The sequence below is a fragment of the Protopterus annectens genome, chromosome 2.part0 (genome assembly GCF_019279795.1).
Source record: "Protopterus annectens isolate FY-2018-M chromosome 2.part0, PAN1.0, whole genome shotgun sequence".
Classification (NCBI taxonomy): Eukaryota; Metazoa; Chordata; order Ceratodontiformes; family Protopteridae; genus Protopterus; species Protopterus annectens.
Window position 1 is genome coordinate 617,298,467 of NC_056728.1, and position 23,291 is coordinate 617,321,757.

Consider the following 23,291-nt stretch of genomic DNA (forward strand, 5'->3'; position numbering starts at 1 on the left):
AACTGGGCATTAGATAATAAGTAGTCCAGAAGAGGGAAAGGGAGTGCGAGATTTAAAGCTAGGTAGTGATGAATGGGTTAAGAGGGGGAATTCTTACTGAGTGAAAAAAAACATGCTATATCACAGATGAGTAGCTTTAGAGAGTGAGAAAACTGAAGAGTTAATATAGCTATTTGTTCAGTTTTATTTTAAGGGCACTTCTATAATGTGACAATCTGTAAATATCTTGAATAAATTTGCTTAAGCGTGAGTGGCACATTAACATTATCAGTTAGATTTTAAGTCAAATTTTTGTTTACTTAGATGTGGCTTAACATTTAGTGTGCTGTGTACATCTAGAAGGATACATTTCCAAAGCTTAAAAACTAAACAGTTCTACTGGCCAGTAAAAGGAGACCACTCAGACTCAAGTAGAGGTTTAGTGTTTTCTTTCGATTTAATAGATCAAGACAGAACTTCTTCAGAGCATACAAAGTTAGAAAACCATCTGATTAAAAAATCATATCAAAAGGTCATGTGGTCTGTGTTTATCCAAACATTATTCTATCATTCACTTCCTAATTTTCTCACAGCCAGTCATGAAAAGCATATGTTAAGAATATGCTAAGAATATGAACTTTTCTAACTTTGTATGTTCTGAAGAAGTTCTGTCTTGATTTATTAAATAGAACAACAGCACTAAACTTCTAATTAAGTGTGAGTGGTCTTCTTTCACTGGTAGGTAGAATTGTTTGTCTTTTTTAAGTTCCTTGTTCAGAATACAATACTGTTTGGTTTGTTTAGTTTGGTTTGATTTGTTTGGCTAGTGACAGCAGAATAGTTTGGGTGTCTGTATAAAATATTTGTGTATACTCTAATTTATTTACTGCTAATGTGTTCTGAAGCTCTAGTCATCCTATTTTGTTCAACACAGTTCAATGTTGAGATGGGGTAGTATGTTAAGTAGAAAATTTTGTTATTTTATTATAAGTAATTTCCAATTTATCTGGGACACCTTTTTGTACATATATGTAAGCAAATGAATTATAAAGCAGTTTTCGAAGGAGGGAAGTTTGAGGAGGTCAGTTATTTAGGGTTTGACCTTATATAATATTTTCAAGTTTCTCATTAGTTTTAGAGATGGTACAGTGAATGTGTTGGTCAAATTTCAGTGATGATTAATATCAATAATTAATCCCCCCTTTCTCTGGTGAAGTCTGTTTTAAAATTATGTGAGAAGAAAATGCTTATATTATAACAAAGATTTAATTTTGCTTCTTGGTCAAGTCTTTTATTTTCCCATTAGATTTGTTGTGTTTTGGTTTTGACTCATAATTATTCTAAGATATTTTCTATGTATCATTAATTCCATTGTGACATTTTTAATGATTTTATACACCTTGTGGAGAAGGGGTTTTGGCTTATGCTTGAGATGGAAAGTATTAATTATTTTTTAGCATTGTGTACATGGCAATAGTCCATTAGCCATTTCTCAAGAAAGATGAAAGATTTCTGTATAGCCACTTGTAGTTTTTCTATAGTGTCTCCAAACATGGTCATGGAAATTCCCCACTGGGCTGCAACAACACTCCATTTTATACCATGATTTATTACAAATATTTGATTGATATGGGTGTGAATTAATGGAACTTCTTGTTAACCATAATCAAAGGTATAGAGACTAACGTAGTGCTGAAATTTTAGTACCGGATGAGACTATCACCCAAGATTTATTGTACAGCAAATACAAGAAACAGTATTTAAATATTTATTAAAAAAGTCAATTGTGAATGCAATCATATAAAAGCAAGAATAATAAAGAAATTTGAACAGAATCACATGGATTATAGTAAAGATAAGGCATATCCTGCACCTCCTAATATATAAAGTAAACTTGATTCAGGGTTGATAGATGGGTCGGATGAATGAATGAATCTTACAACATACAGATGGTTGATGATAATTTTAATGTACCATCCTCTATGGATTATCTTCCTCATAGACATTTGGATTGATTGAAAAACAAGAGGAACAATCATTGATGAGAAGTAGAATATTCAGCTTCCCCATTGCCAGCTCCTACATCTATCCAGGGAAGTACCAACTCCAGGAGGCAGAAACAATTGTACCAGTGGAGCATGCAAAAGTGATTTTTTAAATTATGACCATGGAGAAGACGTTATTGGATATGGCAAACTCTGTAATGTAATATCCAATTAATCTGGTTATTTCAAGGTGTACGATTTTAGTTCATATGACAGCAACCAGGCACATGCTGATTTATTTTGCAAAGGTTTTTCTTTTGACCAGTGAGATGAGCTAACATCACTAATATATTAAGTGATTTAAAATTATACATTAGGAAATTTAATTTAAAAATGATATGTGGATCACATGAAACTGAATATGATGTTCAACATGCTTTAAGAGTGCCTAGTACCTATAACCCCCCACCACTGCATCCAATTTTGCAAAGTTTTGAACAAATGTATGAAACTGATATTCTTATAATTTAAAACCTGAGCCAATGAACAAATGGTATAATATGACTTTACAGCAAAAGAAACGTGTAGATGAAATTTGGTCATCTGGTAATTTAAAGATTATGAGACCTGCTAATTGGGGTGGTCTTGTTGTAATGGACAAATCTGATTATGTGCAATGAATGCATAATATATTGTTTGATGATGCATAAAGCAAAACATCACTAAATGAAGTACCTGTTGCCATACCTCTCAACTGTACATATTTTTGCAGAATGTCCAGATTTTTGCCTCATATTTTTAGTCAATTTCTCATAAAATTGTGTTTTTTCTGGCAAATTATTGATAATTGAAGTCAGAAAATAAAGACAGTCATTTGAGTTTCAGACTTCATACCCTTCAGAATATTCATGCCAATGCAATACCTGTTATTTTATCAACTTTCTAACTTTGTAGGAGCAATATTTAAAATGTGTCCCTATTTTTGGGCCTTTGTCCCCCCATTATTTATGGCTTTGTCCAGATTTCCTGTTCTAGGAGGTTGCGAGGTATGCATGTTGCATACTGGAAAATTGATGTATTATTGTATACCTCATAAGCAAGGGTATAACATCCAAAGCTAAGGAGGTTATAACTCTCCTGTACTCATCTCTCATAAGACCAATAATGGAGTATAATGCTCCCTTCTATATGTACCTCACCAGGCATCTACAGCATCTGGAGTGACCTCAGAGGTTTCTCATTCAGAAAATTCAGGGCCTATAACACATGACCTACATGGACAAACTGAAGGCCCTATCACTTTACTCAGTATGATATGGACTGCTCACAGGAGACTTGTGTGTGCGTGGCCTACAAAGCAGTCTCAGACCCTGTCTTGATGAAGCTGCTGCACATCCACAGATCCAATGGGGCAAGAATCACTGCCTCTAGGGATCTTAACTTAGCCTGCAATATTAACAGGACATGTAGGATATGCAGCTATGTCTCCCAGAGGTTGCCACTCCTTTGGAACAAACTCCCAATTTATGTAAAACAGAACTCCTCAATGACTCTATTTAAGCATAACCTAGACATTTAGATGAAAAAACATAAATTTACACTGGGGGGGTCACCTGTGTCCATCTTAGACAGGGGCAGCCAGTGTTGATCTTACATTCATGCGCAAACATAGACTATATATCTCGTACATAAGGGAACAAGGATATAACATGGCTAAGCTTCTAGAGGCCTTAGTGCCAATAGCCTAGTAACCTCCTATGATCCTATGATATGGTTCTGCAAGGACAGCTTAACTCAGAAGATCATAAATATACATCTATTAAGGAAACCCTTTATATCTACAATTTTTGAGGTGCCTAAAATTCACAAAAGCATAAATGATCCTCCACTTAGACCTATTGTCGATGCCAGTACTTCTAAAATCCATTCTATTGCAAAATATCTTGGTTATCACATCAAAAAAAGGGTGTCCAACAAATAGAACACATATGTAAAGAGTCAAGGGAATTTGTCATGAATGCAACCAAGTTAACAATATCAACAATGCTTTTTCTTACAATTGACATAAAAGATCACATTATAGTGTTCCCACAAGATGTTGGCTTAGATGGGTTCTTAGATTTTCTTAGAGGTACAATGGAGCTACCACAAGATAAAATTAATATTTATACCCAATTGATTGAAGTGGTGCTTAACAGTTCTATTTATTCTGTGTGCCAATTTTTTTGCAACTAAAAGGCATGGATATGGGAGCAGGCTGTGGCCCCTTATATGTTAACATTGTGATGATAGAATTGGAACACAAATATTTATTTAATAGTAAATTTACTGCATTGTGGACATAATACCTTGATGAGATACTTATTCTTTGGGTTGATTGATGAAAGAAACAACATCTCAAAATTCAGAGTATATAAATCAGGCCACAAGTTTTCTTAACTTTACTTTTAAAGTAGATGAACAGTATACTTTTCATTTGGATGTTTTGGTCAAAATATTAGACATGCATTAATTTCTCAGATTTATAGGAAGCCAACTTTTACATTATACTAGCTGTCATCCTTTACATCAGAAAAGAGCTGTTGTTAAATGACAATTGGTCCAAGCAGCTTGTTCATTATATGATGACTTTATTAAGGAGTGCCAGGTATTAAGAGAGATGCTTCTTAATAAAGGGTACCCTTTAAAAACTAAATAATACTGTAAACTGATGAAGAACTGGATTTTATTTCCCATTGTTGTCCCATGAAATTAATGTAAGACAAATAAATCAACTGGGGACAACTTGAAGTCAGGACTTTGATATGTTAGTTGTTATAAATAAAACTGAGGGTGGGAGTCAACAATCAGAAATCATTAAAAATGATAATGTATCCCTTACCACTACCTATTCGTTAGATAGTGAAAGTTTTGGTGAAATCATTCATAAAACTGGAATTTGACTAGTACTAATTTCGATTTAAGTAACCAGTTGGGTAATAACTCCAAATTATTTATAAAAGGGGTGGCTGTTTCAAAAAGATCTTTGACAATATTAAAGAAAATAAAAAGAATGGTTCTTGTACAATATCTGAATGTGGCTGTTATAACTATCGTAAATATATAAATGGAGGCAAGTCCATTTTTGTCGCACAACAGACTATTAAAACCACAGGAAACTTTACTTCAATACACAAGGCATGATGAATCTAGCTTTATGTCTGGAATGTCTGGATTTTATGTCAGAAGAACAGAATGTAAAATTAAAGAGAGAATATATAAACATATATACAACATAAGGAGAGAAAGAAATATGAATACATTGTACAAACATGCTAGCTTTTTTCCAACTCATAAAATTTTGTTTTTTATATTGGAAAAAGTACAATGTGAGGGGTGGTCCATGGAATCTATTATTATGGAAAAGAGAATTATGGTGACAGATGAAACTAACTGTTGTTGTGCCACCTGATCTCAATGAAATGTTATCTGTTAGTTGTTTTTAAAGCTAAATGCTCATCAGATATAAAATATTGTAAAGATAGTAGTCATGATGTGACTTTTTACAATATTTGCTGCTACATCTGTTTATTATTTTTTGTTATTTTTAAGTATTTTTTTCTGATGAAGTCCAGTAAATGTTAGAGGACAAAAGTGCTTAAAACAATAAAATACATGCTGTAAAATTTGGTACACTTCCTCATTATTTTATTGCTAGTTTTAATGTCTGCAAATGTGTCTATTTCAGAAGACTGAAAAACCAAAAGACTGAAAATTCAAAATACTGAATGATGGAGTATGCCCCTTTTCCACTGTTGTGTGATCCTGGAGTTGGTATATATATTTAGGGGTGTGGAGGGTGCAGCCCCCCCCCCACATGATGGGTGCAGGAGCATACCTACTATAAATGAAAGGTTAGAAGATTAAGTATCTTTGCTGGTGGTTACACTGAGAATTCTATGCCAGATAGCTGTTAAATCATGTAAATGTTGTACTGCCTGTGAAGACTGGTAGAGAAGGGTAAAGGCTGCCAGCCTAGCCAGATAGAATTTTATAGATAATTCTATCATTTGTAAATATAAATGTAAAATACAGGCTTGTTTCTTAAATGAAAGAAAACACTGTAAAATGTGAACTTCAAGATTGTAGCAACATTGCCATCTGCTGTAAGGAAAACTAAGCCAAGCATTTTAAATAATCTTTGAAATTAAAATTATGTTTTGTATGTCCTTTGAAGTTAGAATTTGGAGTCGATGAGTCTGGAGTAAGCATCCTGCCTATTGTTTTAAGGCTAAAGTTAATGACCAGAATTTACATGTGGAATGTCTTTTATTGCTCTAAGTGTAAAAGAATGTAAATGCAGTTTCGGTGGGCCTGGGAACCAGGAAAGTGTAAACAAATGATGTAATGTTTTAGCAGAACCGCATTTTCAATTTAAACAGGGAGAATCAAAAATTATTAATCATTTTTGTCTCGATATTCAACCTCAGCACTGCCTGTTGTCTTAAGTAAGTTATTTTAGATGTATGTTTTCTTGCAGTAATAGCTGGGAAATTAGAAGAAAGATAAACTACATGTTTTTCTGTTATGTCAAAACTGTACTACTAAATTATTTTAAGTTTCTGTGTGATCTCTGAACTCTTGAATAGCACTGTGGTGTAGTAGCATTGTCTTGTGTTTTAATTATTTATTATTAAATATTTTGAAAACATTTTACCTGTGGCTGCTTTATGTAGAGATAATTAAGCTCTAGAGTACATTGCATATTTATAGAGTTTATTGTACAAGGCCACTCTAATAAGCCTTGACTGATTAGTCACACTTACCAATTGGATAATAATATTGCACAGTAATAATTGGATACCCTTTTAAGGGCCTTTTACTAGCTGACAAATATTATAGTCTGAGTAAAAGGGCACAGCTGGAGAATCTGTGTCAGCCTTTCCCAAGAATGTCTGTGATGTTGTATAAATACTTATCTCAAAGTGTGTGTATGTGTGTGTGTGTGTGTGTGTGTGTGTGTGTGTGTGTGTGTGTGTGTGTGTGTGTGTGTGTGTTAGCTACTTGGGCAGGGACACAAAACACTGGTTGGACAGAGAGGGTACTGGAGGTTAGCTTGCCAGCTAGGCTGAGATCTGGACCCTATAGCTGTGCCAATGGGGAGTCTTATTGGGGACCTGGAGAGCAAGGGAGCAACCAGCCCCAGACTGACTGTGATCTCTGTGCGCACTTAAGAGAAATTACACTTTACTGTGTGTATTGGTTATCCTTTCCTCTTATATGTGACACCTTCTCTGGTGTTAGTGGTGAGGAATGAGGCTCCTTGATTGCTGGGCCAGGGGGCGGGCATCACATGTGGTTTGCAGTGGTGGGATCCACTTCACATTTGTGGTGTCGGTGGATATCCACATCACATATTAATTTGCTGGCAAATACTAATTGGCTTGTAGTGGTGTGGGTAGAGTGAATCCTGTAACATATGTGCAGTGATCTCTGAAGGTGTTTTGTACTCTAAATTAGCCATGCTAATACTCAGAGTTCAGATCACAATTGTTTTATTTCTTTTGTTAGCTTAGTTAGTCAGGGTGAGCAGGCTGTATGTCAGCAGAGGTGTATGGAAAGCTGACAAGGAGCCAGCTGGTGGAGATGTGCCAGGCTAGGGGACTAGTGCATGGAAACCTGACTAAGGCAGACCTGATTGCAGCCTTGGTTACAGCTGCATCAGAAAACAGCATCCAGGAGGGCAAGCAGACTTGCAGTGGAGATACAATATCCTCAGAGAATGGACAGCTCAGCCTTTCTGTGAAGGACAATCAGACTGGCAGTGGATATACAATATCCTTGGAGAATGGACAGCTCAACATTTCTGAAGTGGACTTAAAAATCCAGCTGGAGTTAAAGAGACTTGAGTTGGAGGCCAGGCATTTGTAGATAGAAGCGAAAGAAAAGGAGCATCAGAGGAGGCATGAGAGGGAAATGCTGACTCTTCGCCAGAGTCATGGAGGTAATGGGAAAGGGAGTAACTGGACCCCAGAAGCACAACAGGTCAGTAAATTTCTTCCGCAATTTAAAGAGGGGGATAATTTTGATAGTTTCATTCATATGTTTGAGAGGGTATGCAAGCAGTATAGTGTTGACCAAAGGCTCTGGGTATGGCTCCTGACCCCCTTACTCCATGGCAAAGCTGTAACTTTTTTATCAAAAATGCCTGACTCTGTCTTTTTTGATTATATTGCTGTAAAAAATGTCTTTTAGAATGTTTTAAGCTAACACCTGAAATGTATAGGAAAAGGTTTCATGAGCATAGATGCAAGGCAGATTGTGTGTGAACATGTTGCTGAACTTATCACTTATTTTCATAGCTGGGTGAGTGGATGTCAGGTCACCACTTTTGAAGGGCTGGGAGACCTTTTGATGAGGGAACAAGCCATTAGCACTTTGCCTGTGGACATGAGGATCTGGTTAGCTGATAGACAATGTGCTACTTCAAATGAGTTGGGGAAGAAGGGAGACCTATACCTCACCAGCAGGCAGCCCTGCACAGGAAGGGGACTCCCAGTACTGCTCATGGTCTAAAGGAACCCAACAGACTGCCACAACAGAATCTGCCAGTAGCAGGGGAAGCCACTAGTCCAGGTACACATCCAGGAGCTAGGGTTAATTGTTTTGAATGCAAGCAGTGAGGCCATGTGGCATACACGTGTCCACAGAGACAAGGTGGGGAACCAAAGGTGAGGGAGCCAGTAAGTGGGAAAGACAAAATGCCAATAGTAGGTTGTCTTGAAACAATAGACCAAAATAAAGTGGCTATGATGGCATAGCTCAAATTCACATAATTCACTCAAAATTCACCAGGTGGTCTATTTGAATCCACTTAAGAATAAAAAGTCCAAAGCCACAAAGGATGCAAAGTGTTTTGAATCCACTTCGGACAAAACTAGTCCAAAGCCAAGAATAATCCAAACTGTTGTAAAGCGCTTTTGTCAATGTGGACTGCCTCAGAACAATGTTTGGAAAACCACCCATGCTTAATATTGCAATATTGTGCACTCGTCCTTGTATGCACTTAACCAATATATGTTTTTTCTCTGCACTACTTTTTATAAATTTCATACCTCATTCTATCTTTAACTGATATCAAATCTTATTTTAATAATCTTAGGATCTTTTCTAATTCTTCTGTTGTCATTGACTTGTTATGTCTCTCTATCGACTGGCTAGAAAAAGTATTCATTTCCAAAACCATATATTTATTTACTTGATGCTTATCAGTAGATGTTTCCTTTACATACATTTTATTATTTCCACAATATTGTTCTGCCTGTACTTTATATTACCTTCCTTATTTCTCATTTTCATCATCATTGCCACTTCTGTTTTAACATTCGCAGCTAAAAAAGGTGAAACTTCCTCCTTTTTCCCCTAACATAATCTTCCAGTTTATAAAATAATTGTTCCACCCTTTATTTATTTCTTTCATAAAATATATATTTTTTATTTTCCTCAATATCTACAGCATTTTTCTAGACCTTCCAACATCTCTTTATATAATATTCCTCTTAAATATTTTTTTACAATACAGTTACATGTGTAACTACATTTCTTTGTATTGTTTCTTAAAAACACCCAGCAATTTGTCCATGTTTAAAAAAAGGCCTCATAGTAACACTTCCCATAACCTATTTCTTGTACTAACATTTGTTCATCAGTACCTTTCCTGTTACATCTTTTAAAACCTTTACCTTCTCCAATAACATCTTTATTTTCACTCTACTCAAATTGCACTATGATCAGAAAAAAACTGTCATAGTAAACCCTCCTAATATGTCCACAATATTTTCTGAAAGCAAAACATATTCAATCAGTTTTCAATTCTCATCTTTTTTATGTCCGGTTATCATGCCTCCAAATTCTTAACCTTCTACACCTCATAATATGTTTAACTTTTTTAGTGTCATTTTCTACTTTCTCTTTCATTATCCCAATTTTACAATTAACAATTTTAATTATATCAATCTTAATATTTACAGTTATGCAACACATCAGATTTTCAAATGTCTTGCGCTCCTGTATGTCGGTATAAGCATATAAGTCCAAAAACCTCTGTCCCACATCTAATACCAAGTAAATAAACTGCAATATGTTAGAATCCTAGTATCTTGCAGACAAAAAATATATTTTCTGACTTTTACACCATTCTAGAATGGTTAATCTCCTGGCTTTGTTAATTAGGCTATTAACTTTCACAAAAAATAATTTCACATTAATCTTTTTCCTTTTCTTAACTTAGCTGGTATCTATTATTATTATGATTACTATTATTATTGTTATTATTAGAAGGTGGATGAGTTTAAATACTTGGGGTCAATAAGTTCAGAGTAATGGTGAATGTGGAAGAGAGGTGAAGAAGAGAGTACAGGCAGGATGGAGTGGGTGGAGAAGAGTGTCAGGAGTGATTTGTGATAGACGAATACCTGTAAGAGTGAAAGGGAAGGTCTACAAGAGGGTAGTGAGACCAGCTATGTTATATGGGTTGGAGACAGTGGCATTGACAAAAAGGCAAGAGTTTGAGCTGGATGTGGCAGAGTTAAAGATGTTAAGATTTGCAGTGGGTATGACGAGGGTGGACAGGATTAGGAATAAGTATATTAGGGGGTCAGCCCAGGTTGGAAGGTTTGGAGACAAAGTCAGAGAGGCAAGATTACGTTGGTTTGGACATGTGTTGAGGAGGGATGCTGAGTATATTGGGAAAAAGATGTGGAGAAAGAGGACTTGCAGGTGGTTGGTGTGACAGAGCAAGATGCAGAGGACAGGAAGAAATGGAAACAGATGATCCACTGTGGCGACCCTTAACAGGAACAGCTGAAAGGAGATGATGATGATGATGATTATTATTATTATTATTACTATTATTATTATTATTATTATTATTATTATTATTATTAACATCACCATTATTAATACTATTATTTTCTTTTCATTACCTGTAATCTTTCTTCAGTAGTTTTCCTTCTTTCTTTTATCAAGTCTTTACTTTGTTACCCTTTTTTAGATTTATCTGATAAATCCTTTCCTTCTTCTGACACTTTATGTATTTTGTCTTCTCATTTGCTTCATTCATTTCATTCATCCATTATTACCTCAACTACTTACCTTAACATACTTTGAAAATTATCAGACTTTTCCACACTAACTCCATCATTTACTACTACATTCACATGTTCTTTTGTCCTTTTCGTTTTAACTTAGCTGATTCTTATCACTTAGTGAAACATCTAGTTGACCTTCATAATTTTTAATTCATCATCTCTTTTCTTACACTCACACCATAAATGGCCACTTTCAATACATGTTGTGAGAAACCCCAGACATTTATTTGCCTTATATCCCTTTTTTCACATCGGTTACATGTATTTTCTTTTTATGATCATTAATTAAATGTTCATTACTCCCACAGTAAAAGCAAGATTTTTGATTGTCCATCCTATTTTAAACTCCATCTGTTGTCCGCAAGAAAGCACACTAGGCAAATGCTGAACAAATCAATTCACTAGTTTTAATGTAACCTCTACCTCGCATCCTGATCCCTAATATTCCTCTCATATTTAGTTTTAAACACATTGTCCACTTTCTCACACATCTTTTCTAAACATTCCTGTGCATCCCACAAGAAAAAAACTATTGTTATCCTTCTCATGCACATCTAGAAAATGTTCCAGCAATATTTTAGACTCAAAAAGTCATAAAGCTGTTATTTGCCTAAATGAATAAATGATCTTAACATCTTTTACACTGAAGCTTGAAGGCACAGTCAATCTGTCCCAAATATAATAAATTCCCACTGCACAGTGCCTCTTTGTTTTAATTCTCACTCTTGGCATTTTTCTTTTGTAAATGACATTTTATCATCTCCTAGTACATCAGCATAAGTCTTTCATTAAGTTCCTGTACTGTCCTTCTTCTGCTGCCTCTCTAGAAATTATTTCATATCTCCATCCTGTTGTTTTTTATCATCATCCAACAAGCAACCAATAACCTTTTCCCGTGAAATTACTGACTCTTCCCCAGGCTAATATTTATTCAACAAAGTTGTAATCTGAGTGTTGTTTAATCCTTCAGCTGTGACCTCCATAATAATGATAATCTCCAGCAAATCATACTCTACACCACAATGATTTAATTCATCTAACTGCTATTTGTAAATCCGCATGATATCACTGCATCAATAATCTTCTTGTCAACAATGGAACCTTCACAAACAACTTCACAATTTTCAGAAATTCTGCCACCCTCACATTGTAGTACTCTTTCACTCTACATCACATTGCTCCCCCCAGGTATCTTCATACTAGAAACAGAAGCAACTCCACGACACAAAAGAGTAAGGCACATTGCCCAATGCCCTAGCCAAATTTTCCCCTAGTAGTATAAATATGACTTCTGGTCTCCAATGAAAGGAGGACACTAGCCTAATAGGGCTAAACTGATAAACAAATGATAAATGCTATAAAACAAAATGTGTAAGGGACAATCTAAAATCATCAGTAAAACAGTTGTTAGGACTGTAAACAAAAAAAAGGACTGTCTAAACGTTGATCTACAGTAAATTGAAATGACTTGTAAAACAGAAGGGACAGTGGCAATGGAAGGTGGCTGGTGAAAGATTCCCAGGGAGATGTAGTGGAGGCATGTGGTAAACAAATGGATTTCAGTATAGGATATACAATTGAGAATAGTACACAAATGGTTCAAAACCCAAGCCTCAGACAATGTTAAAAGGGAAGGACAAATGGAAGAAGATAGCTATTGGATATGTGAACAGGAGGATGCTGATCAGTGTTGCAGCAATGCAACTTGATGCTCTGGAGAACACACCCATAAGGTACCACTGAACCTTAAAAAAAAGAGTCTGACAGTGTATAAGCTGTCATTAAGAGATCATGATTAGACAGGTTGTAAACTTTCTAATTTCAGTTTTTCTTTAAAGGTGCTGGAAACAAAAAACAAAACTGAAAACTGGTCACTACTTTACAAATTGTCTAATAAATAATTATTATTAAGATCACTTACTAAACAGCTTGCAAGGTAACCACAAAGGTGTCTCTCACTTGGTCTTATATGCATTTACTGTGGGACTTTTTTGAGCCATGTCCTATTGTAATAGATATCAGGTTTTTTACATCCCAAGTATCTCAGTGAATAGTTTCATTTTCTTTTTATTTTATAACAATAAGTCCTGAAAAGGTAATATTTTGCTTTCAGTTGTGGGGCTTTTGTTTTAATGGTCAGAATGTAGCTGCACAGTGGCTCAGTGGGGGCAGGATAGTGGCTCAACAGGGGTGGCAGTGGCTCAGTGGAAGGTTTTGTAACCTGTCAGCATGAAGGTCTCTGGTTCGATTCTTGGCTGGGGTGCTTTGTGTGAAGTTTGCATGTCCTCCCTGTGTTCACATGGGTTTCCTTCAAGTGCGCCAGTTTCCTCCCATTTTCCAAAGACATGCAGTAGGTGAATTGCACACTCTAAATTGACCATTGACGTTAGTGTGCATGCTAGTATGTGGTACAGAAGAACAGCCGCAGCAGGGCTAGCCACCCAGTGGTGTGAACCTTAGCCCTAGATGATTATCACTATTAAAGGGACACCCCGACCTTATGTGTAAAAAATGGGGAAAAGGGTCTGTGGATGGATAGAGGAATACATGCATTCAGAAACCAGTAAATGGAATCACATTAAGGTATGTTCTGTATATTTCCCATTATGCCCTCATTAAGAGAGCTTTTTGGTTGTTTTTGTTTTTTTTTTTTTGTTTTTTTCAGATGGTATTCTTTCTCTTGTGGTCTAATATGCAGTTGCTGTGGGAATGTTTTGCTTTTTTACCTTTAAAAATAATATAAGTTATACAGTTTACAAGCTGGGTAATAAGCAAGCAGAATTAAACTTTCAATGCCTCTTACACAAATTGTTCAGAACAGATAACGCATTTGTTCTATCCTTTCCATGACAATTGTACTTGATAAAAAATACATGGAGTTGAGATGTCTGGTGCTTAAAAAATTCTGATGCAAGATAAAGAAAGAATGGAGTAAGGTGACAGAATATTCTGCTGGAGACAATGAGTACAGTGACAGAATGCAATATGATGACATCATAGGAACTGTGGTTATGTTGAAGTGAGAGCAACTTTTGGCTGCAAAATTCTTAACACATTGTTCAGATTTCATTATTCGGACATTTAGAGTCAAATGGAAATCAAAAAAGCTTGGAAGCAGAAATGGCAGATGGATACGTCTTGCATGGAATAGAAGATCATGGTAAATGTAAGAAAATTAATGGAGGCAGTTACATTTAGGTGGTATGGGACAAGTTGCTTAGAATAAGGGAACTTTGCCTAATCATTTGACAAGAACAAGGTTAAAACTGATGGGAACTAGTATGCTGAACATAGATAGTTTTGAGTGTCAGGTGTGTGTGTGTGTGTGTGTGTGTGTGTGTGTGTGTGTGTGTGTGTGTGTGTGTGTGTGTGCATGTAAAGGATGTTTTAGGATTGTATAACCTTTCTATGCAACAGTTCTGTCTATGGCATGATGGCATGGGTCTGTTATGTAAAATTATTAATAAGAAGATAAAAATACACTGTTGGTAAGAGATAGTTCACTCCTGTTAACTGTAAAATACAGTGTATGCAGAAACATAATGACTCTACCTTCAAGTGATTTGCAACTGCTGTTTGGTTCAACCATTCATGCTACACTTATTCAGTTAATGGTCCACACAGATCTCTAAAATGCTAAAAATGCTGAAATGCTCTAAGAGCTTTCTTTAATGGGGCATATTTCTAAAACATTGCCTCCATAACAGATATTTAGGATGTTGCCGCATGACAGTGTATTCTTACTTTTACAGACTAACAATATGTTCATTTCATTAAGTCATTGTTAGCCTCAATGTTCTACTGGTCTTGGGCAGTGATCCTGTGTTACTATACCTGCGATAAACACCCAATGTCCTGGACATCTATAAAATGTATGCATTATTAAACATTTATGACATTTTAAACACTGATAAAAGAGCCATCAATAAACTGTAGGCTTCTAGATAAAACACAGAGAACAACAGGCATGGGGGAAGACAGAGAATATATAAAAAGTTGTCCTTATTTTCATACACATAACACATTTAAAATGTGTCCCCCTCCCCACAAAAAGGGCAAATATCTATCCCAGCAGAGTGCTGCCCCCCCCTGACATCTCAGATGCTCAGGTAAGAGCCGCCCTCTCCAAAGCAAATAATACAGCATCAATGGGACCAGACGGTGTCCCGGGCTGCGTCCTACATGAACTCCAAGAAGAGCTAAACCCAAACATAAAACTACTGTTCAATCTCAGCCTTACCACAGGATATGTACCCAAAGAGTGGCGTACAGCAACAGTGGTTCCTCTCCACAAACGTGGTGCCTCAACGGATCCTGGAAACTATCGCCCCATAAGCCTGACTAGCTTGGTCTGAAAAGCTATGGAAAAGATCATCATGGACCTCATAAAAAAAGATATTGGGGACCTACAGACACTGGATTCTACCCAGTTCGGCTTTGTTAAGGGCAGATCCTGCCTATTAAACCTGGTTGATTTCTTTGAAACAGTCACCAAGGCCATTGACGAGGGGAAGGTGGTCCACACAGCCTACCTGGACCTCGCAAAAGCCTTTGATACAGTACCCCACTCGGGCATTATAGATAAGCTCACCAGCTTAAATATAAACCCCTATGTCACTAGATGGGATGCAAACTGGCTCAAGGACAAAACCCACATGGTTAGAATTGCTGGAGCCATGTCAGACTCCAAACCAGTTACAAGTGGCGTCCCACAAGGCTCAGTCCTGGGACCTCTCCTGTTCGGTATATATTTCTCAGAGGTACAGGCCAACACGGAAGGACTGTGGCTGACCATGTTCACAGATGACTGCAAACTGGGCACTATAATCGACTCTCCAGCCGACACAAGCATCCTCCAAAAGGGCCTCATAGAAACAGACAACTGGTGCCAGAGCCATGGCCTCAAGCTAAACACCAAAACGTGTATAGTCATCCCCTTTGGCAAAAACAAAGTGCCCACAAATTACCACATAGGTGGTAATCCATTAAGTACAGAAGAAGTAATTAGGGACCTGAGGACCCAAATTGATAGCAATCTCTCATTTGACAACCACGTGGCCAAAGTGGTTAGAAAAACATTTTATATAGCCCACCTAATCATGAAGGGATTCACATCTAGATCAGGGGAGGTCATCTCTACTCATCCCTCATCAGGTCCATAATTGAGTACAATGCCCCTTTTGGGATGTACCTTACCAGACATCTGCAGCAACTGGAAAGACCCCAAAAGTACCTCACCAAGAGGATCAAAGGGCTCAAACAGATGCCATATGCTGCCCGGTTAAAGAAACTCCAGCTCTACTCAGTGGCATACCGCCTGCTCAGAGGCGATCTGTGCCTGACATATAAAGCCATGTCCAACCCGGAATTAATGGACATGCTACACCTCAGAAAATCCAAATCCCATCGAGCTACGCGCTCGAGAGACTTGAACCTCAGCACTGAAATAAATAGGACATGCTGGAGGGACAGATTCATAACCCAGAGGCTCCCTTCACTCTGGAATAAAATCCCAGTCCAGGTTAGGCAGAGTCCCTCATTGACTCTCTTCAAGAGGAATCTTGATGAGTGGATGGGGGATCGTAGGTTTACCCCGGGTATCACTTCTGTGTCACTGTTAGACAGAGGCACAGTATACTAACATCGAAAAAGGGCATAGCAAAATTAATTTAAAATGGGTGGCGAAAGCCAAACACACTCTGGCTAGGCTTATAAATGCCCTAGGGCAGATAGCCTAGTATGAACCTATGAACCTATGAACCTATAAATACTTCCTTTGTTAAACAGTTCACAGCACACTGACTGATATCTAAATGTATCTTCATATGTATTGTTTGTACATTGATATTACTGTTATTAAAAAAATAAAACAATACAAATCACAAGAAAAGAATCCAGAGTACAAATCATCAATATAAAATAATATATCATGGCAAAAATATTTGTAGGATATACTTAGATAAAAGCAACATACTGCAGCAGATGTACTGAAACTATAGTGTCTGGTGTGATGTAATTTAAACATCCTGACAAATAGTTTGTTTGCATGAGGTTTGTCAACACATTCTGACTCTTCCTACATTGATTGCTGTTGTGTTTCTGACATATACAGTACCAGGAGACATCTATTTTTAACTGTCTCATAATACGCTACAGATCACAACCTTCATAAAGAAAACCAGATGTTTAAGTTATATCATTGCTTCAGCTTAGAAAATGTTGGCCTTCGGTCTTCTACCTTTGACAAAGAAATCATCGGGAGACAAAACAAATCAATTTTTCACATTTATTTTGCACCTTTTGGAAGTCTCTAGATGTGACTAAGGTCTAAGGCAGAAAATTTCGAGGCAGATAGCAAAATACGCTTCAATCTGCTGCTTGACTCTTCAAGTGCCATGATGTGTGACTTCAGTTTCTAAATTAATGTTTTTTATGTACTGCTTCTCATAAGACAGCACTCAGTCTTGCTAGAGATTCTGTTTTTTTTTTTTTTCGCTTTGCTTGCATTGTAGCTCAGAAATATGATATTTTTCCGTTTCCAATACCTATTGAAATTATACTTTTCTTACATTTTTCATGCTGCTTGCAGAATATAAAATACTATCACATACATCAACTTTACTGATAAAAATAAAATGCAGAAACAGAATATTCTTTCCAATACATGTCCATTTTCAACATCGTCTTAAACAGTAAACATGCTCCAGACTTTAGCTTTCTTACAACAGAATATGAGCAAAATGGTGAGATTCATTTGAATATCATAATCATTTCTATAAGATGTGGACGATGTGTATGTAATAACTGTAAGACTGAAAAGGGATATATTTGTTCATTAAAAAATATTTCCTATGCAATTCTTTAAGTCTTCCCCAATAAATTTGAAAGGTGGCTTCTTTTTGTTCACAAAGGAAACAATTTCAAAGTGTAATCACAATTCCAATTGTCATTGTCTATTTCCCCGGCTGTGGCATCCCCTCTGTGTAACAAATAATTCATCTTTTATTATCTTTCTCTCTCCTGAGACAAGTCAACCATTGTTATCAGGCAATCCAAAATAAATATGAAACATTCCCATCTAAGGAAGCCAGATGTGATGGGGTCAGTGTATGCCTGTGGTGGAGACACACAGGTTAATTATGATTGATATTGTATCAGGTTTCATAAAGTGCATGCTTGTCATATCATATATTTTCACCTTCATCCGGAAGCCAGTCATGACTGAAATAATTCAGTGCTGGAGGGTTCTGGTTTAGCTAGTTACCCTTGAATGTGAACTGAAGCTTTAGGACACAATATCTGCATTGCTGTGGGCCTGTATAATTGTTGGCCTTGCTGAGGATAAGGCATACCAAAAATACAGTGATTAAGTCCTCAGTTCATGGTAGCACTAGTCTCTGTTTAATGATACTGATTAAACTATGAATAGCCAAGAAGAATGATAAATGACAGCAGGATTAAAACAAAATTATTTTTCTGGAGGGTGCACAGCAGCTAAAGTCAGAAAATAGGACTTGGCATAAAAATAAATCAATAAATGTATTTTAGGACAGCAAACTCGAAATGGCATTGCATAAAGGAAGAGGTCTATTTTGTCAGATTTATTGACCATAAAGTTTAAACTTAAATGCATGTAAGTTCATACACCACAGAGACTAGCTTATTATGCAAGACATGTTCATATATTCAGCTGGCATCTGGCTTCCTAGATTCAGATGACAAGCTCCAGATGTAAAGACTCCAACAAACAATTGCTTAATGAGTGGTATTAGTATTGTGGATGACATCTGAAGTCTAGAAACATGCAAATCACCATATTAAACCCTTACCAAATGGGCATTTGAGTTTTCCATGCATTATTGGTGTTTCAAATGTGATAAGTGGGATAAGATTCCAAACTTCCTTCTAGCCTTTGGAATCTCACAAACCAGCTGTGTCAGTTCATTACATCTCAACTCAAACTGCAGTCTCGCGCTATAGGAGTAAACATAAATCCATTCAGTAAATACTTGTCCATGTTATAATTTTTATTCATGGTTGAGTTTTGTAGAAAATGTGTATCAGCAGATTCCCATGCAATGTCATATGCTGTGGCTTTATTATCTAAGTGATGAAGACTAAAACATCTAATTTGTTTTGTTGCCGATATTTTCAGTAGTTCAAGATTAGTAAAAATAGAAGCTTGGGAAAACTATAGATGGAAAATCCTAGTTCTGCACTTTTTATGTTTTTTTTTTTTTAATTTATGTATTTGCTAAAGTGAAAGTTTGAATAAAATCATATTGAGTAACAGTTTGTAGTTGCATCCCAACAGTAGTTCAGAAACCTTTACTTTGCCTTCCAGGTTAATGAATTTATCCCTTGTATTAGTGAGAGTGATTATTTAAATTATTTATAGTATCATTAAATGCATAATGTGCATTAAGTGATATACATAGACGACAAAGATGCTATTATCAAGTTTCATCTTCACATTGTTTAATATTTCATAGATTCTTAGACATTCCATTGCCACTGAGTTCCATCCTTTCTTAGTAGATCAGGAGCTTCAGGCCTGTGATCTTTTAGGTTAAGAACCTTTAAGGTCTTTCTAATTGTTTGATAGTTGAGTGAGCTACACCAGGAAGGGAGTTGTACTCAATAATTAACCTAATCAATGCCAAGTATAAGAGAGTGATTACCTCTTTAGACCTAGGTAATATTTCCTTGGCAATAAGCTGGAAGAAATAAAATGATTTTCTGACAACTGTTGACACATGGATGTCAAATGAGAGGGAACTGTCAACACAAGTACTAGGTAGTAAACTACATGTTCATTTTGTATTGGTATGTTGTCTATATAGTAGGATAAGTGGAGAACCTATTTACCAAAAGTGATGATATTACATTTTTTTAACATTTAGTTTGACCTCTTTTTATAACCCCATGAGTTTACTAGGGATAGTTCATTCTAGAGTGTTTGGATGTCATAGGGTGACCACAATAGACCCCTGATTTAAGTGTTAAGTGTTTTACCGTTATGCAGTCTATACTGCGTTTGTCGGCTATGTGATGACTTGTATGACTAATCTTCTGCCCAGACTACTGTAACATATTTTTTTAATCATTTGTGTAACAGCTTCTGCAGACATCACTAGTAAAGCCTCAGTCACTATTTTGCATGCCTTGACTGAACCGTGAGCAGCACCATATATGATATTTCTTACTGCAATTTCTTTACTTATTGGAACAGACCTATGATGGTTACCAGCTCTTGTAATCATTTTTTTTCCATTAGGTGGAGAGACTGTAATACATCTCTCATGGAGTTTAAGCAGCAACACCAGTAGCATTTTTATTTGTTACTGTTTCTAAATGGCACATCTCCATCAACAAGTGATAAATATCTGCTTGCCTTTTTTGAGATGGCCACATGTATATATCTCCAATTACTCCAAGTATGTTTATCTATGTATTATTCTATTGACAGGATACCTGATACTATGGGCAGAAGATGTCCTTCACCGAGTTCTCCCTCTGTGTTACGATGCGTTCTTTTGAAAGATGTACCAGCTTTACACTTCTGCACCAGATGATGTATATGGTTTGCCTTTTAGCCAATGGAAGGAGGGTACGAACATATTATGCAAGTTCTGACGTACTCAGTACTACAATATGTATTTACACACTGGAAAATGCCAATGACATAAGTTACAGACAGTAAAAGATAATGATTTCTGTGTATACCAAACTGACTACACCCACATAGATGTACTTATCTGTTAATACTTATCAAAGGGTAACTACATACAAGGAGTTAGCATGTTGAAAAGGAGGACATTCCACAATACTATTATATTTCAATATAATGCAGAAAGTTAACTGTATGTTAGCAATAAATTTGCATTTTTACTGCTTAGGTTCTCCTTCATAACTTACTTATAATGTATTCCCATTTGTCATTGATTTGCTACACTACAATACCCCATATCAGTGTAACAGATAGTTAACAATTTGTACAACTATTGTGTTACATGACACCTATAAACATTCTTATTTGTTTCAAACAGTAGGAATAAGATAATGTGCTGCACTTTGCCAAAATCAGTATGAATATCTACAATATAAATTACGCAAGCTGTGAAAATTATCATAGTTTAAACAGTGCATAAAACAGTATTCAAGCACTTTTGTCACTGCTCTATGTAATTGTATATGATATGCATGTCGCATTGCACTCTGACATTTGTATAGCCAAAATGCATGACAAACATCATTAGAACAGTAGGAATTAAAACATCACAGCATTATAAACTGTTAGAATGAATACATCATAGCTTTAGAATGGTAAAAGCCAAATATCACAGCATTACAAGTTTTATAATAAATTTTGGGCCCCAATAACATCCCAGGGTGCTTAATAAATACCATGAAACATGACCCCTCTCTGGTTCACTTGAATCTCTTTTCAGCTGGAGCCTACAGTCATGTTTTGTTCCCAGAGAAAGAAAGATGGTTATAGTCATTCAAGTGTACAAAGGAGATTCAGCCACTGATCTGAACAACTCCAAGCCCATAAGTCTGACCAGCCTCATATATAAGGCCATGGAAAGAATCATAATGGGCATGATAAATGATATAGGTAACCTGCAAAAGCTGGACCCATCACAGTTTGGCTTTGTTAAAGGAAGGTCATGCCTATTAAATCTGGTGGACTTTTTTGAGAGGGTCACCAAAGCACTGGATGAAGGCAAGTCTGTGCACACAACTTACCTATATAAGGCCAAGGCTTTTGATACAATACCCCACTCAGGCATTATAGACAAGCTCACTAATTTATGTATAAACTCTTTTATCACCCGCTGGATAGCCAACTGGCTCACTGATGGAACCCAGGAGATCAAAATAGTTGAGGCCACCTCCATCAAGAGGTCAGTCACTAGTAAAGCTCCCTGGGCTCTGTATTGGGCCTGCTCTTTTTTGGCATCTATTTCTCTGAAATGGAAGCAAATGCTGAAGGTTTATGGCTGACTAAGTTTGCAGATGATTTTAAGCTGGGGGTTATCATCAACTCCCTTGCAGACACTAGCATTCCTCAAGAAGGCCCATCTTTGACTAACGAATGGTGCCAAAGCCATGGTCTTAAGCTCAGTGCTATGAAATGCATAATTGTACCTTTTGGAAGTCAACCATTCCAGCTAATTGCCATGTTGATAATATGCCCCACTAAAGCCGTACCTTCAACCACCACATACATACAGCATTAGACTTGTACAAATGAGCACATCACAGTATTAGAAATGTTAGAATTAATACATCACAGCATTAGAACAGTAAGGAGTACATCACAGCATTAGAACTCTAAGAATGAATACATCACATTACAATATTAGAAATGTTAGAATGAGCACACCACAGCATTAAAATTGTTAGAATTAATACATCACAGCATTAGAACAGTGAGGGGTACATCACAGCATTAGAACTCTAAGAATGAATGCATGACATCACAATATTAGAAATGTAAGAATGAACACACCACGGCATTAGAAATCTTAGAATTACATCACAGCATTAGAACAGTAAGAATGGGTACATCACAGCATGAGACCTGTATGATTGATACATGACAGCACTGGAACTGTTTAAATGAATACATCAGAACATTAGACCTGAAATAAAGAACATATCACAACAACAAAACAGCAAGAATGTGGCCATCATAGCATCAGAACTGTGAGAATGAGTGCATCACAGCATTAGAACAGTAAGAAGGAGTAGATTACAGCATTAGAACTGTTAAAAATATATATCACAGAATTAGAACTGTAATAATGAAAAGATTACAGTATTAGAACAGTATGAATGAAAGCATTGCACCATTAGAACTGAAAGAATGACTATATTACAACATTAGAAAAGTACGAATTAGCACATACAGTTCTAGAAGTGTAGATGAGTGCATGACAGCATTAGAACTGTTGGAATTATACATCACAACATTAAAACAGCAACAATTAACACACCACAAATTAGAACTGTTAGAATGAAAACATCACAGCATTAGAACTGTACAAATCAATACATCATAGCATTAGCAACTTAAGGAAGAAAATATCTCAGCATTAGAAACGTGAGAAAGAAAACATCATAGCATTAGAACTGTTAGAATGAATATATCACAACATTAATACTGTAAGAATAAATTCATCACAGCAAT

The 23,291-nt window shown here is 36.3% G+C and overlaps 1 long non-coding RNA gene across 1 annotated transcript in view; it reads left to right on the forward strand.

The window, feature by feature from the left end:
- Positions 1 to 21,506, forward strand: part of LOC122793727 — a 221,337-nt gene extending 199,831 nt beyond the window's left edge. The window contains exon 3 of the long non-coding RNA XR_006363520.1: positions 20,562 to 21,506. This is a non-coding gene — a long non-coding RNA (uncharacterized LOC122793727). The remainder of the gene's footprint in view (positions 1 to 20,561) is intronic.
- The last annotated feature ends 1,785 nt before the right edge of the window (positions 21,507 to 23,291 follow it).